A 16,603-nucleotide genomic window follows, 5' to 3' on the forward strand; every position below is an offset into this window, starting at 1 on the left:
AACCAAAAAGGAGAGAAGTAAAAAGAATGTGGGTGCGATGATGGAATAGAGGGCTATGTAGTGTTGGAATGGGAACAGGGAAGGAGATAGGTGGGTAAAGGACAATGACTTACGAAGGTTGAGGCCAGGAGGGTTACAGGAAAGTAGGATATATTGTAGGGAGAGTTTCTGCCTGTTCAATACAGAAATATTATTGTTGGTGGGAAAGATAAATATGGAACAGGCTCATTCATGCAGATAAGCAGCTTGTTGGTTGTCATGCCTACATAGAATGCAACCCAGTGGTTGCAGATTAGCTTATAGATCACATGACTGGTTTCACCCATAGCCCTACCTTTGATGGGATAGGTGATGCTGGAGTTGGTGGTGGAATACCACAGAGGTATCCCATCAAAGGCAGAGCTACCTGTCCAACCAGTCACATGATCTGCAAGCTAAGCTGCAACCACTGTGCTGCATTCCTTGTGGGCATGACAACCAACAAGTTCTGCTCTCATGAATAGCCACAGACAAACTGTGGCTAAGAAGCACTTGGACCACCCCATTGCTGAGGATGCCGCCCAACACGATCTTCTTCATTTCAATGACTGCTTCAGATCCTGTGCCATCTAGATCCTTCCCACTAACACCAGCGTTTCCGAATTACATAGGTGGGAACTCTCCCTACAATACATCCTACATTCCTGTAACCTGGCCTCAACCTTCGTTGGCCACTGTCCTTTACCCACCTACCTCTTTCCCTGTTCCCATTCCAGAACTACACAGCCATCTATTCCACCAACACAACCACAGTCGTTTTACTTCTCTCCTTTTCCACTGCTCGCCTCCCCCCTTCTCTCTGTGCAACCTCCCGACTGCATCTAGCTGTCCTACCTTCTCCTCACTTCTTCTGTGTATGCTCTCACAAGCAGCACTTTAATGTCCCCCACCCTTACCCTGCTATCCCTCCCACTCCCCATCCCAGCCTCCTCCATATTCCCACCACCCAGTTTGCTTCTCCCATGATGTGCTGCTGCTCAGTCGGGCCTTGGCAGCCAGAGACTGTCATGTGTGTGGGAGCTGTGTTTGCATGTGTGTTTGTGTGTTTTGTCTTTCTGATGGCCTGTATCATCAAAAGTTTTGTTTGAGAGTCTTTTTTGTGCCTATCTGCGACTCAGGATCTCTGCTATATGGTGAGCAGCAACTACCCTTTTCATAATATTGTCATTAGTCGACATTTTCCGTGTTTTAGTGTATTGTTATTGTTGTTGTTGTTGTGGTCTTCAGTCCTGAGTCTGGTTTGATGCAGCTCTCCATGCTACTCTATCCTGTGCAAGCTTCTTCATCTCCCAGTACCTACCACAACCTACATCCTTCTGAATCTGCTTGGTGTATTCATCTCTTGGTCTCCCTCTACGATTTTTACCCTCTGCGCTGCCCTCCAATACTAAATTGGTGATCCCCTGATGCCTCATAACATGTCCTACTAACCGATCCCTTCTTCTAGTCAAGTTGTGCCACAAACTTCTGTTCTCTCCAATCCCATTCAATACTTCCTCATTAGTTATGTGATCTACCCATCTAATCTTCAGCATTCTTCTGTAGCTCCACATTTTGAAAGCTTCTATTCTCTTCTTGTCCAAACTATTTATCGTCCATGTTTCACTTCCATACATGGCTACACTCCATACAAATACTTTCACAAACGACTTCCTGGCACTTAAATCTATACTCGATGTTAACAAATTTCTCTTCTTCAGAAACGCTTTCCTTGCCATTGCCAGTCTACATTTTATATCCTCTCTACTTCGACCATCATCAGTTATTTTACTCCCTAAATAGCAAAACTCCTTTACTACTTTAAGTGTCTCATTTCCTAATCTAATTCTCTCAGAATCACCCGACTTCATTCGATTACATTCCATTATCCTCGTTTTGCTTTTGTTGATGTTCCCCCTCTAATACCTTTTAAGTTATTCCTTGATGTCGTAATATGTGTCCTATCATCCAGTCCCTTCTTCTTTTCGGTGTTTTCCATGTGTTCCTTTCCCTCCCGATTCTATAAAGAACTTCCTAATCCATCATTTTATCAGTCCAGTTAACTTTAAAGTTTCTTCTATAGCACCATATCAGGAACACATAGATTCGTTTGTGTTCTAGTTTTCTCACTGTTCATGGTTCACTACCATACAATGCTGTGTTTCATATGTACATTCTCAGAAATTTCTTCCTCAGATTATGGCCTACATTTGATATAAGTAAATCTCTCTTAGCAAGGAATGTTCTCTTCGCTGCATTAGTCTGCTTTTTATGTCCTCCTTGCTTGGTCTGTTGTGACAATTTTGCTTCCAAGGTAGCATAATTCCTGAATTTCATCTACTTTGTGATCACTAATTTTGGTTTTACATCTCTTGCCATTCTCATTTCTGCTACATCTCATTACTTTTTTCCTTTTCTGGTTTACGCTCAGTCCATTTGCTGTACTCACTAAATTGTTCTTTCCATTCAATGGGTCCTGTAACTCTTCTTTTCTTTCACTGAGGATGGCAATGTCATCTGTAAATATTATCATTGATACCCTTTCGTCCTGTATTTTAATACCACTTTTGAACCTTTCTTTGATTTATTTATCTCTTGTTCCGGTGATCCATGTTGTGACACTATCACAGGATATGGAACATGTCAATTTTAAAAGCTATTGGCCAGAACTTATGGTAATACATAAAACAAAACAAAAACAGTAAACAGTAACTTGGGTCCCACTACAAAAAAATATGTTTTAGATATAGATAGAGATTACAAAACAAAAAACAGTAAACGGTAACTTAGGTCCCACTCCAAAAACACATTTTAGAGAGAGATAAAGATTACAAAATAATAAGCGTTACAGAGAAATAAATATTGCAAAATATATGTTCACAATAAAAATATTCGGTATTACAAATACAAATTTGGGCATACATTTGCAATTTAGAATACAAGAGATGTTAAGCTCTGTAGTTCAGGAACTCTTCTAATGTATAAAATGATCCTTGCAATAGGAACTGTCTTAAGATTTTTTAAACAAGAGATCATAATCTACCAAACACTTAATTCTTGAAGGGAGGGCATTAAAAATCTTACAGCCACTGAAATGGACTTCTTTCTGCACCATACTTGGATTTGGCTGTTCATAGTGGATATAATGTTTCCTTCTAGTATTGTGACTGTGATATGCACTATTCAGCTTAAAGAGGGATTTTTCTTTCCTTATGAAGCACATCAATGAGAATATATATCGTGCAGTGGATGTAAGTGTTTCAAGCTTCTTAAAAAGATTCCTACATGTGGCTCTAGGATGGACTCCACACATGAACCTTATGGCTCTTTTTTGTACACACAGTACTTTTTTAGCCAGTGGCTGATTTCCCCAAAATATAATTCCAAATGCCATAATTGCATGAAAGGAACCATAATGCGCTGACTTCATGGTTTCCATATTTCTATAAGAAGAAACAATGTGCAATGCGTATGTTGCTGAACTTAGTCTTTTGCACAGATCCACAATGTGGTTTGACCAGTTCAGTTTGCTATCAATATGCAAGCCTAGGTATTTTGAGGAATCTACCCTGGTTATTGTCTGCTCACCTACCTTTACAAATATTTCCTCATCTTTGCATGTTTTGTGGAACTGAATGTAGTTTGTTTTACAGTAATTTAAAATAAGACCATTAATGTTGAACCAGTTCACCATTTCATTTAAAACCTTATTTGCCGTTACCTCAAGCTTATGTACTGAATTATCAATAAGTAGTGTTGTGTCATCCACGAAAATGATGAATCTACAATATTCCGTAGAGAGAGGAAGATCATTTATAAATATAATAAAAAGTAGGGGGCCCAGAACTGAGCCCTGCGGCGCTTCACATGTGATGGTACCCCATTCTGAAGATACTGGGACACCATTTCACTATCTACTACAACTTTTTGTTTCCTGTTTGACAGATATGAGTCGAGCCATTTCCCTGCTGCACCACTTATACCGAGATGTGCAGCTTTTTGTAAAAGAATTTGGTGATTTACACAGTCAAATGCTTTTGTTAGGTCACAAAATATGCCAATCACTTTCAGTTTTTTGTTGATGCAAATATTGCATCTTCTGTTGACAAACCTTTCTAAAATCCAAACTGACTTTTGCTGAAGCTATTGTGTTCACTGAGATGCTTAACTATCCTGGCATCCATTAGTTTCGCTAAAAAGTTTGAAAAGCTTGTCAGTAGTGATATTGGCCAATAGTTAGCAGTATCTGTCTTATCCCCCTTCTTATACAGCGGTTTTACAACTGCGTACTTAAGCGTCTCAGGAACTATTCCTTGCATAAGTGACACATCAAAAATGTGGCAAAGGACTTTACTTACATGGCTGCAGCAGTATTTTAATAATTTGTTAGAAATGTTGTCAATTCCAGCAGAGTTTTTACATTTCAGGGATTTAATAACTCTTTCAATTTCTTGAACAGTGACTGTTTTTACCTTCATGTGTTGTACTGAACCAGGTACTCTAGCTTTCAAAAGATTGATGGCTTGCTTCATGGACCCTTGTAAACCTATTTTTTCTGTTACTGTTAAAAAATTGTTGTTGCATGTGTCTGCAACTGTTTTTGGATCGCTATCAAGATAACCCTCACTTTTGATTTGGATATTTTCACTACAAACTGCATTTTTCCCCATTTCCTTCTTTACAAATTTCCAGATAGTTTTTACTTTATTGCTGGAGTTGTCAATTTCTGCCTTCAAGCACATGTTCTTTGCTGCCTGAATTATCTTATTCAGAACTTTATTGTAGGTTTTATAGAGTGTAATCCTACTGTTATCATTTGAACTCCTGGCTGCAGCATATAGTTATCTTCTTGTTTTACAAGAGATTTTGATGCCTTTAGTAATCCAGTCTTGTTTCCAGATTTGAAAAGGTTTTCTCTCGCTGATTTTTTAGGAAATGCTTCTTCAAAAAGGGTTGTAACTTCATTGATAAATATATTAAATTTTGAATTAACATCAACTGTAGCATATACAGGAGACCAGTCCACAAGCCGTAATTGCTGATTAAGGGTTTCAGTGGTGTGTCTGTTTATAATCCTAAATGTTTTCCAAATGAAATTTTCTTTTCTTTGCACATTCATTTGGTTTAGAGTGAGGAATTGCGCTTCATGATCAGAGAGACCATTTATAATATTTTTCATGGTTAAATTATTGCAAATATCCTTATCTACAAATAAATTATCTATTAAAGTGCCAGAGCTGGCAGTTACTCTAGTTGGAGTGTCCACTACTGGTACTAAATTGTAACAGTACATTAAATGTTCAAAATCTGTCTTGTTTCTATTTTCTGTTAAAAGGTCCACATTGAAGTCACCCATAACAATGACAGATTTAGTTTTCCTACATAGGTGGGCCAGAAGTGATTCAGTTTGTCTTATAAATACATTTAGATTTCCAGCAGGTGCCCTGTAAACAGCCAGAACAATAACAGTTGCACTGTCTGCTGTTAACTCAATGCCACACACCTCAAAATGTTGTTCATCACATTATTTGCTTAAATCTAGGGATTTATACACTATATTATTTTTTATAAATATTGCAACACCACCTTTTTCCATAACAGATCTACAGTAATGAGTAGCTAAACTAAATTTCTCAATCTGTATCATGTGGATCCCACTCATAACGTGATGTTCTGAGAAACACAGTATATCAGGCTCACTTTCACACCAGTCTTTTAAATTTATTAGCAACTGGTCTATTTTATTCTTGAGGCTACATATATTTTGGTGGAATAAAGACAAAGTTTGATTTTTCTCACCTCTGCATTTGCGTGATGTTTCCTAGGAGTGACTTTTTTCAGTACATTAGTTGATAGTATTGCTTGGGGTGTGGAAAACTCGTATTGAACACACAAAAGAGATGCTTCATCCAACTTTGAATCCTCATCTCTGATGTTACTCACCATAAAAAACGCAGAATTTGTTTTCTGTTGCGTGTAGGACGGGCAATAGTTACCGCTGAATATGTTGTTTTAGCTGTTGGTTCCGCCACTGACGATTCTGCTGCTTTTGAGGATGCTTCTTTTCTTTTGCTGACATTGGTCCCATCCCAGCTAGCACTCAAGCTTATTTCAAGGTGGATATTGAGTTTAGGTTCAGTTGAAAATTCAAGATCGAAAAATCAACCATTTAAACAGTTTACATCAAGCTGTAAAAATTCAGCTTGAATTAAAATAATTTTCCCAAGCTTGAAATAAACTGTAATTTCCCTGGAAGGCTGTACAGCAGATGCGCGCGCAGCATAGCTTCCATAGATGTCCACGGGAAGCGCCACAAGCGTTTATAAGCCTTGCTCTGACTCTGCTAGGTTTACAGCCATTTTACCTTTCTGACGCACATTAATGATTGTTGACTGTTGTGAAGTTTGTTTTATCCTGGAAAATAGTTCGGTAAGTGTGTGGCGTCTCCTGCCTTACTGCTACACCGGGTCTGAAGAGGATATATAGTGTATTACAGGTACGTTGGTGCATTTTTCTCTAGTGGTACGTTAATATTACAAATGTTAAATATTATTATGTAATGTAAACAAATATATTCTTTTACATAGAAAAATTGAGCCTGGATGAAAGTGAAATGGATTACCAGCTAAGAATACATATTACAAGTTGTTCAGCAAATAGAGGTCATTTTAAACGAGCTCTCTAGTATGTAGCACCAATAAATTAAAACTTAATGTTATTTTACCTTTTTAAAATCTCGCCTTTTTTTGTTCTTTTACATTTCAGTTCCACTGAACTGCTAATTTCTTAAATTCATTTCGATTTCATCTTTTATTTCATTTTGATTCAGTTTTACTCACCAAAAAATAATTGTGGATAGAATAAAACATCTACATTTTTCTAAACAGTAGTTTCTTTATAAGCTTACAGTATGAGGTGTATATGATTTCAAGTAATTGTTTCTTTATAATTCAGATTAAATGGCCCTGAAACTGTCAGAAATAGTGATGTGTGGCTTCTTCATGAAGTCATCGCAAAATTACCCAAATGTCATCTTTACTTTAAAAATTTCAAACAAAAAGTTATTTCAAATTACTTTAAAACTCTTTGGAATGAAGTCACCAGAAGCAGCTGCTTACTCAGTGACGTTTATACTAGTTAATTATTCTTACTACATCAGCGAGTTTGAAGTTATTTTGCTAATCTGTAGCATAAATTATATTTAGGTTGATCAGTTTCAACTTTTTACATTTTTTATATTTAGGTATGGCTAACATTTTCTTTTACCTGTTACAGGATCATTATACCGGCTCTGGTCTGTGTGCTGGGGCCAGAGGGGCTTCAGATTAATTAAATTCTAAAATAAAACAATTTTAAACACTTTGAAAATAAAAAATTTTAAACATAAATGTCCTAATAATTTTTTTCACATCATTTCCATTCTGATATTTATTCAATTAATTAGGTTCAATAAATTCGGATTAATAATTATATAGCTTAAAACAAGCTGTAAATACCAGGCTGTATTCCACATGTGTAGATATAGTTGGAGCCAAACTTGATAAGTCAAGCTTGAAATATAGCTTGAACTCTGCCAACTTTGATGTTTGTTTCAAGCTTGAATCCAACTAACAGGCCTGAATATTCCAGCTTTGATCAAGCTTATATACTTGAACTTTACATCTGGAAACAAGTTTGAAACCGGCTTACTGTGCTATCTGGGATACTGGTACATGGAATTTTTCTGTTCGCTCTCTCTCTGTTTGCAATGATTTAATTTATCATTTTACATACAAAGTTTTTTCCTTCATAATTTAGATGCATTCCGTGTTTGGTATGCTGGCATCTGTCCAATTTGCCTATATCAAGGACGCTACATTTTCCAAACAAAGAACACATCTGGTTTATTTTAATGTTAGTTTTACGAATTTCTTTATTTACACACGAGTGATACATTAGATCATATCTGTCTGGTAATGTTGCAGCTATCGTATTTTTTGTTTACTGCGTTGCAGGAATTTCTTTAGTTCAGTGAGACAGTTATTTGCCACGTTTTTCACAACATCATTTGCACCTGCTATACACACGGCGTAGTTATTTTTTCCTGACATTTTGTCTTGTAAATCAACACCAATAATGTTTTTTGCTGTTGCTCCTGGCTTCACAAAACCTGTTGCGTCGTATTTCGTGTTTTCTTTTAATAGTCTCGTCATTTTTCCGCAGTGACTGACCGTTAAAAATAATACATTACTCTCGTCTTTGCACTGTTGTACGTTTTGATTGATAGTGTCTTTCTCATTACTACGTGCAGTATATGTCCCATTATTATGTACAATAGATGGCATGCTCAATTTCGCACCTTCATTGTTTGCGTTAATGCTGAATTCAGAGCCTGTATCACCATTCTGATTACAAAGTTTGTTCAAAAGTTCATGTTCCCTTACCGATGTTAGGCCTAAATCCGCCTCTTCACTCACGGAAAGAACTTGAAATTTGTTTTTAACCGCCAACTTTTGGTGTTTTTACTCCCTGGTGATGCTTCGTATTCACACCTCTGTTTTTATATGGTATATTTGTCCACTCGTTAGAGGTTTTTTTGCGGAAGAGAACTGGCCTTTTGTTTGACTAATGACTCACTTATTTCTTTTCGAAGTTCTGACATCTCACTACTCAATACACTGACGATTTGCTGAAGGCTAGAAATACTCTTATTTAACTTAATAATTTCGTCCTTATAATTCACACACATTGTACTTTTACCGATATTATTTTCGTTTTTCGCAGGAACACTACTCGCTTGTACACACAACATCTCCGCCATTTTTACGTCAGGTATTGACTAAAAATCCCTCACACACTACTCAGAATTCTTTAGAGACCATTTTACCTTTTTCTACAACACAGTGAGGTGATATATTCTTGGAACTTTGCAGAGATTCATCCCATTCCTTCAGTGAGAGAAATCACATCATTAAATACATCAATATCCACTTCAAATTACATAGTTAGTGGACTCAGCAAGCTGCATGATGACTGACTTTGATTTTCGCTATCGCTTTTTCAAGGTATATATTGAACAGTAGGGGCAAAAGACTGCATCCCTGTCTCATAACCTTTTTAATCTGTGCTTTGCTGTTCGACGCAATTCCGTCATGAATTCCCTAGGTGCACCCAACACTGGACTCGGTTACCCATTTATTGCATGAAACATCACTTCCTGTAATATCGCCACTTCACTTCTACCATACCCTAGTTGATCTGCTAGCACATATACCAACATTTCTCTAGGATTAGATGTGAAAATCGAATGTTTTGCTATTGTGTTGGATATATTTAAAGGTTTTACCATCAGACAGATCAAATATGTACATAATAACTAACATACACGCCGATGTAGGTTCTGTAGACAACAGTGCAAAGCTATTTTTCTCTTGCACACATTGACTCCAAAATGCTCCCATGTCAAATGTGTTTGGTATATAAGATGGTGTTGGTAAAGAGATGGAATACACATACACCATACATTAGAATCAGGAGTATGCCAGTGGAATAGGACATTGCTGTGCACCCTGTAGTACTACAATATCTTAAGATGGGGATGTTGTGACAAAAGTTGTCTCATTTTTCTCCATCTCATGTAAACATCCTGTAAAGCCTTCATGTCCCTACACATTTCGAAATAACAGTGCCTATGAATCAGATTCTTCATCAACAACACCTTAAAGTCTGACACCTGCTCTGTCAGATCTGAAAATTTGGGAACCCCTAGCGACAATCTTGAAAGAGCTTCTGCAACCACATTATCCTTGCCTTTTAAATGTGTGATTTGTAGTTATATTCTTGCAAGAAAAGTGATTTGCAAGTTAACATAAAACTTAAAACTTGATGATCCGTTTCCCATATATGTAATAATTAAACTTTTTGACAGACCATACAATGGCTAGAACTTCTATCTGCATTTCTGAATAGTGCCTTCCACATTCGATTAGTACACTACTAGCAAAATGATAATGTATACAATGGTCTTGCCATCCTTTTCTATGACTAGATGTAAACATGCACCTAATCCAGAAAATGATGCATCTGGTGCAAAAGAGAAATCCTTTTCTGTATCTATATGATGCAGAATTTCTGAGGAAACCAAAACATGTTTGATCATGTAAAAGATTCCTACATTATGTTATACAAAGCAAGGTGACATTTTCATGTGACAATTTTAGAAGTTCATAAATAATCAGGGAGTTATTGAGGACGAATCACCTAAAGAAAGAAGGGAGCCTTAAAAATGATTTTAATTGCTTTTTCCTAGTGGGAGGAAGGGAAGTCCTATTGTTTTTATTTTCTCAGGATCAGGTTCAATTCCTGTTGGTGACATAAAATGTCCAAGAAACTTAATTGTATCTTTGGTGAATCTTGAATTAATAGTAATCCTACTAGTCGACATTCCCTTTAATACCTTCTTCAACAATTGAACTTGCTATTCCCCAACTAAAGGGACTATTAGAAAACTATCTTCATATAATGTAACTTTATCTGACAGCTCCAGGCCAAGTACTGTATCCAGAGCCATTATAAAAACTCCTGGACTAACATTCAGTCCAAATGGTAATACTTTAAACTGATATGACCTTCCTGCAAAAATAAAGGTTATATGTTTACGTGAATACTTGCTAGGGCTATTCCCCAATATGGTGTCAAAGCTCAACTGTGGTTAGGAATTGCACCTCATGAAACTTTTGTAACAGTTCTTCCAACACATCTGGCCTAGCTCTGACTTGAACTATAATTTTATTAATGGCCCTAGATGTACTCCTCCAGGCTCTGTCACTGCCAGTAATGGGCTGCTATGTAGCACTTTTTCGGTACGTCTCATATCACTACCTCTCTTCTAATCCACAGGATGGAATATGTTGTTTTGCAGTATATGTCGTTTTGAAGTATATTTCATGTGGAATAACTTTCATATGATATTGGTGTCCTTTTAAGATTCCGCTTTTACTGGAATTTTAAGATTCCAGTTTGCAATATAATAATAGTAAATTCGCTAGTTCATCTCTTTGTTGGAGGCATCACCTATGTTGTGGTCAAAAGCTCGATGCCAGGTTTTCTTATGTGAACCGAGTTACCTTGAACATCATTGCAATCTTGTGACACTGGTGCACTACAAAAGCAGGGTTGGTGATTCTGAGCACACTGAACCTTAGCTTTCTCCACCTTAACTTCTATCCTTTGGCAGAATCTGCCAAGTCATGCCTTGGTTCACAATGAATATAAAACAATTCCCTTTCCATCTATCATTAGACCGTATTTTCCGCTTGGGAGGTTAATTTTAGTGCTCCCCATTGCAGAAAATCCATTCCTAATAGCTCACAGATAATCCTTTTGACAGGAATATTAGATCGTGCAGTGCCACCCGTACTTATGAAGTGCTCAGACACACACTGAGATTAGGCTTAAACAGTTTTATTAACACGAAATTACACAAGGGAATGAATCATTTGCTGTAGGCAACATGTGAATATACAGCAAGCACAAGACAGAATAAACATAAAGCAAATGAGTTACAACTCCTAGGAGTAAGTAATAAACATTAACACAGCACTCCAAGCAGTGGGCACAAACTTGGCAGTTGACATCACTCATTTTTCTCCGCACACTCACTCAACTCACACTACAACTGCATCTCTGGATGGCGTGAATAGAGCTAACCCATGTGACCACAGCAGTCAACGTGTGGTGGTCACTACAGGAGCCCCCATTGTGAAAGTGGAGAATAGTCTAAAGTGGGTGGCACACATAGATTTTGCGTCAACTTGTGGCAGTGAGTTTGGAAGTTCGGGTGTCACATCTGTCTGGTGTGGAGCTCTTGACCACAAGATGGGTGATGACTCGTCGAAAATATAAACAGGCTTCAATCTGCTGAGAGACATGGTGGCCTGTTTTCCATTCACTATGATGATCATTGTGTGTGTGTTGCTGCACAGTGTAGGGTGGTTGTAGTGGTGGCATGTTGCAGTCTGCGTGTAACAGGATGTGCGAACATCTGTCAAACTTCCGTGCACAAAACTTGTTGGACAGCCATGCCTGGAGGTCTAGGTTTTATGTGGTTTACATGTTCCTGTAACCTGCGAAGGAACTCTGGTTGGTCATCCATTTCTGACAGTAGGCTGAGGAGGAGGAGATCCGTGTTAAATGGCCCATTCACACTGTGTATATCTGTCAATCATTGTGAATATATATCGTTGTCCATCTGATGGAGGAAATGGTCCTACCATGTTAAGACGAGCTTCAGCGAAGCACGAAGAAGCGTCTGGGAAATCTACGGCCCCATCCTCAACTTCTACTTTACTGTGTGTATACATTTTGACCTCAGGCACCAGACACTACACAATCTTTATTGTGAATCGTGATTTATTAGTCTCATTAAATATGTAATCTAAATCATTTGATTGAGGTACAGGAGGCACATGAAAATTGCGATAAAATTTCATCATAAACACAGATCAGCTGATGTTTACAAACAATTTTATCATTTTATCCTCTATAAATTCTTCTACTGAATAGTAGCATTTCTCCCACAGACTCTTTTTTTGTCATCCCCTATACTGTGGAGTCCATCCATATAATTTCAACTGGTGTGTGGGTAGCACATTTCTTTTTTATTTCTAGTGTTGTATTTATGGTTAAGATGATCCCCCTCAAATAATTTTTGTCTGCAGTGTAGGAAGATCATAGTTTCATGCATGTATATGGAGGGAACAGTTAGAATTTATAGTTTCTTAAATAATGGGTGACAAGATTCTGCTTGCTGTGCAGTACACATGTATCTGACAATTTTGTTTTGCAATTTCAGTATTCGAGATACACTGAACATCCCCAGAAAATTATACCATATCTAATGACAGATTCAAAATAATTATGATTTATAATTTCTCATGTACTGATCAGTAGAATATGCTAATACTTGCACTGTAAACCTGCTTAGATTATTTGATAGGAAGTCAATATGTGTATTCCAGCTTAAGTTCTTGTCCATGTTTAGTCCTAGGAATTTGATCAAGTCATCCTCGTATGAAAGTTGATTGTTATGTTGTATTTTATGTTCCAAACATTTCGAATGTTTGGTTTTGAAATGTGCCATATGTGTTTTTGCAATGCTTAGTTTCGATACATTTCACTGGAACCAGTTTTCTATGATATCCACTGTGCTTATGATGGAGCTTGGAATTCTTTCTGCATCATCATCTTCAGCTAAAACAGAAGTATTATCTGCAAACAGAACTGATAGGGAATTTATACACTGAAGAGCCAAAGAAACCTGCACACCTGCCTAATATCAATATTGCACGAGAGCTATGGAATCAGGGACTAACAAGAAGTATTCCAGATTGTTATCTGACATAGAGATCAATTTATCGTGTATACTGACAGGCTGTTTGGCTTTCAATATTCGCAGTATATCCTTACACGCCAAAGGATCAACCTAGTAGCATCCTTTGCCAATATACCGCTCAAAATATTTCCTGGGTCTGCCTTGTTTGGCATTGTACACTTCAGAGTTGAAGACTTCTTTTTAGAGTTGCGCTTGTATGCATCCTGATCAGTATTTAGCCAGGAATGCCTTTTTGAACTGATCATATGTAGTGCAGTTTTCTGCTATTTCAGTTGCAATCTTTTGTCTCTCATCCCAAGTCTTGGGCAGTACGTGTAATAAATTCTTTATAAAAACTATGTGTTGGGGTGACCTTTTCTCTGCAAACAATATTTGAAATTGCCAAAGCTTTAGAAGACTTTCTTCTAAAAGTATCTGGATTAAAGTAGGTGCTGCCCCATTGATTCAGATGAATATTCGGTGTACAGGCTAACCTGCCCTGCTTCTTCATGACAGAATCTATTAGATAGACTTCTTGCCTAACACATTTCACTAGTATGAGCAGGTAAAGGTGGTGTATCATGCACAGTGCCTTTCATTTCTGCAATTTCGTGATGTAGGTCAGTCATGGTTAGTCACACACGCAATTACATCACTTGGGTGTGACCGGCGTTAATACACCCTTTATGTGCCCTAATTCATATTGGATAGCTTCACCTGAAGTACCTAGTTATAATGAGACCTCAGTGCTAACAGATTGTACAGCTGCACATAGCTCTCTCAAGCTTTACAGTGATCAGAGAATTTTTCTTGTTTATCCATTGGTTAAAGTCTTCCAAAAATTCCTTTCCTTGCGCAGCAAGCTTTTCATTTGTTTTGGTCTCCTATTTGGTGGTCAGATCATTAAGTTGCTTAGTCAACTGTTTGACATTATCTTCCAGCATGATCTTTACTGTATCTGATAAACTGTTAGCTGTTTAACCAATTCCACCATTTCTTTATGTGCTTACCTTAGTTTGGATTGTTCTAATGCTTTTGAAACTGATCACATGCATTTAGCATGGCTGCAATTTTCCAGTGCAGTTCCATAAACTGATCTGTAGTTTCACTAGTTTCAGAACTTCCTCACAATATTGAGACTGCATACCTGAATTGTGTTCAGAAGTGGTGGGATTCAAATCCTGCAATATTGGATCGACAACACAGCTGCCATCGACAGTAGATTCAGTGTCTCCACTGTTTATGCTGTGTTAGCAGAAGAGCCAACACCGTGTTGCTAGAGGAGGCCGAAATGCACTCGTTTAATTACACGCAAACTGGCGTGAGGTCTGGAACAGGACAATGTAACTAATATAGCAAATAAAGTACGTAGTTGATGTAATACTTAACTTTAATCCATAATTGGTGTACATCGCTCTTGACAGTACATTAATATGCTCAATATAAACTGGTAACGGCGCCTTGCTAGGTCGTAGCAAATGACGTAGCTGAAGGCTATGTTAACTATCGTCTCGGCAAATGAGAGCGTAATTGTTAGTGTAGCATCGCAACTGGGGCGAGTGCTAGGAAGTCTCTCTAGACCTGCCGTGTGGCGGCGCTCGGTCTGCAATCACTGACAGTGGCGACACGCGTGTCCGACGTATACTAACGGACCGCGGCTGATTTAAAGCTACCACCTAGCAAGTGTGGTGTCTGGCGGTGACACCACAGTTTATCATATACATTTTTACTATTTTTCCAAATTTAGTCTTACCATACTACAACAAAGTTATCAAAATCAGCTATTTTGTCACATAGAGAAAAATAATTTAATAAGATTAACTGCAACAGAATTAATTTAATACGCAAATTTACATGATGGATGCCACTAAATGAAACAACAGAAAAGCATTTTCAATTCATCACCCAATGCAAAAATTGTAATGTTGCACATGACCTCACAATAGTGTATTCCATCAATTAAAAACTTTTTTGCAAATTGAGACTTATAATTACTTGATATGGGTAATGAATCACTCAATACAATGTTTGAAAAATCATGCCCTGCATTGCAAATGATAGAATGACAGTGCCCTTACATTTATTACTGATATATTTCAGTTTCACTCAAATTCAGAAATCTTTATAACAGCTCAGATGCAAAAATCCTCTCTTTCACAATTATCCATACAATATATTATCACCGTATTATTTTGTAATTTCCATGCAGTATTGGTCACTGAACATGCAACAGAAAAACAATATGGTTGTAATTGCGAATAAATATTTTATCTTGAGCTCTATGCTGGGTGCCAGTTGAGATGTTCCACTTCTCATGTACTGAGATAATTCAATGAAAATTTCTCAATAAGTGACCTTACACAGAATTGGAAAGAATAAGAATTATGAGAAAGAGCATTCCGATGACAGATGCTCAAGATTTCCTTTAAAGACATGAATAAAGTTTGGTCATTTCATCATTAAACAATCTGCTTTCAACTGCTCCCAATCAGCTCCTGAAAAATTCTCAAAACATAAATTAACTTACTTCCATAACATAGAGATAAGGAATGTAGCAAAATAAAAAATGATTAACATGACTATGTGCAATTAATCACATTATTAGTTTCCAGTGCAACAAGAGGTTAAAAACTTGCATCCTGTCTCAAAGAGATCACATCAATAAAATATACACATGTAGACACACGAAAAACGAACATCAATCTTTTCATTTGTTAGCTGAGTTGTAACATAAGCATTTAACAAGAGTTCAAGAAGCTTTGTTCTGAAAAATGGTTTCTGCTACTACAAGAAAAAGCATTTGCTGATTTCCTAGTAAAACAGAAATATTTTACAACACACACTCAACACCATTCATTTATTGATCAGCAAATTACAACAGTAGTTATGATGCTTTAAGGGACTAGCAGCCCCTGAGGCGTAAGCTGTTCATAGCCAGCAAAATATGCTGTTGTTAGCAAGAAGACTGTTGTCATTGGCAGCAAGTAGAATGATGATGCCAGTGACTCAGCAGGGGTGATGATGTAGGGCACATGTGACAGCCTGGGCTGTTGGCCATGAAGACTAGGCATGCCCTCATGGGTTGGGGGATGCACCGGAGTGGACACAATCAAGCCATGGATACAGCATGGATGAATCAGCTCACAATAGCAATGCCTACCCACACTAGCAGAGGCAGACAGCAAGAAGTTTCCCCACTTGGGTAATGGCAACTAAGTGGCCATATGGTCGCAG

This window comes from Schistocerca americana, chromosome 4 (genome assembly GCF_021461395.2).
Source record: "Schistocerca americana isolate TAMUIC-IGC-003095 chromosome 4, iqSchAmer2.1, whole genome shotgun sequence".
Classification (NCBI taxonomy): domain Eukaryota; kingdom Metazoa; phylum Arthropoda; class Insecta; order Orthoptera; family Acrididae; genus Schistocerca; species Schistocerca americana.